Source organism: Phacochoerus africanus, chromosome 8 (assembly GCF_016906955.1).
Source record: "Phacochoerus africanus isolate WHEZ1 chromosome 8, ROS_Pafr_v1, whole genome shotgun sequence".
Taxonomy (NCBI): domain Eukaryota; kingdom Metazoa; phylum Chordata; class Mammalia; order Artiodactyla; family Suidae; genus Phacochoerus; species Phacochoerus africanus.
Genome location: NC_062551.1, coordinates 53,229,474 through 53,231,354, shown reverse-complemented (window position 1 = coordinate 53,231,354; position 1,881 = coordinate 53,229,474).

Below are 1,881 nucleotides of genomic sequence, written 5' to 3'. Positions count from 1 at the left end.
CATGAGTCTCCTCACCTCTGCTGTCCCCCTCACCCAGGACCCAAGTCCCATTCTCCCGTCCCTGTGGGCCACCCCTCCCCCTTGGGCCCTGGGCGGGCTTGACCCATGGGCTGGACTGGGTCAGAGCCTGGTGGGGGGAGGAGCCACAGGCTTGGGATCTTGCTCTCTGAGCTCTGCGGGCCTTGGTTCCCTCAGCTGGGACGGCAAGTGGCAGGGCCACCCCTCAGGACTGGTGGGAGGATGGCTGCCACAACGGTGAGCAGAAGGGGTGGGGAGGTCTGCCAAGTCTTCAGCCTCAGGCCACGCGCATGCTTCCCTAGCAGCCAGGTCGAGAAAGCCCAAGTGGCACCGTTCTGTCTCTCAAAGTATGGGGAGGACATGGCTTCAGCAGGCAGGGTACAAGGGCTGAGTGGCTACGGGAAGTGGGGGAGAAGACGATAGGAGTCTTTGCTCAGGAAAGGAGGGCAGGAGCCAGCCACCCCCTCCTGCCCTGGCAGGTGGACAGTCTGCTGGGTCTGCACTGCCACCGGCTCTGGGCCAGGCCCTCCCCACTTGGGGTGGGGGGCAGTGTCTGGAGGCAGGCTCGGTGTCACAGCGTGTGGGGTAACATCACGAAGTGAGCCCGGAGCAGTCGTAACGCAGAGGAGGGGCTGCCTGGGAAACCAGCACAGGCTCCTGGGAGAACTGTTTTAGCCTTGAGCCTGGAAGAGGTTCAGGAAAGGCCCAGGTTCACTGTGGCCCCTCTGTGACACCTTCCTGTTCCTCTGGCCCCTTGAGCCTCTCCCCAGCTCCAGCCAGCCCATTGATGATGACTGCCTAGAGCTGCTAAGAGTTTCCTAAGACTGGAGTTTCCACAGTGGGTTAAGGACCCCACATTGCTGCAGTTGTGGCGCAGGTTGCACCTGCGGCTTGGGTTGGATCCCTGGCCTGGGACCTTCCACATGCCATGGGGATGGCAAAAAAAGAAAAAGGAAAGAAGATTCCTAAGACTTCAGATTGATGACCAACGTCTGCCGTGGCAGAGGCTGAACGATAAGTAGTATGAGAACCTAAATAGTGATTCCCAACCTTGGCTGTGCTTTAAAATCATATTTAAAATGCTCAGGGGGAGTTCCCGTCGTGGCTCATCGGTAGGAACCCAACTAGCATCCATGAGGACAAGAGTCTGATCCCTGGTCCTCGCTCAGTGGGTTAAGGACCCAGGCATTGCCGTGAGCTATGGTGTAGGTCGCAGGTGCAGCGCCGATCTGGAGTTGCTGTGGTTGTGGTGTAGGCTGGCAGCTACAGCTCCAATTTGACCCCTAGCCTGGAACTTCCCACGTGACATAGGTGTGACCCTTAAAAGCTAGAAAAAATAATAAAAAACAATGTTCAAGCTTGGGTGGCACGGTGATAGATTGTGGTTTCATTGAGGTTCCCTACCCTTTTGGTTTTAAAGAGGATTTTAACCCCCCTGAACATTCCATGGGTGACCCAGATGTATAGCTAGAGTTGGAAACCCCCCGAACGGGGCAGTTCTTTCCTTTCCAACCCATAGCTTGATTTGTGTATTCACTCATTCAACAAATGTTAAGGGAATGTGGTTTAGCAGTTACCCAGGGAGGTAGAAGCAGCCTGAAGAAAACATTCTTCAGAAGTGGCAGAACCAGACCCCACACCTACTTACCGAGCAAGTATTTACCAAGCACCTACTGTGTGCCATGTCCTGGTACAAACCCTGGGACCCCAGCGTTAAACAGCATAGCCAGGTCTGAAGTTGACACAAACTCCTTTATACCGCTCTCCAGATCCAGTCTGCCTCTGAGAACATGCATATCTCTAATGCAGCAATGTCCCTGGTGCTTGGCAAAGGTCCTGGTACATAGTTTTGGGTTCTTAAAA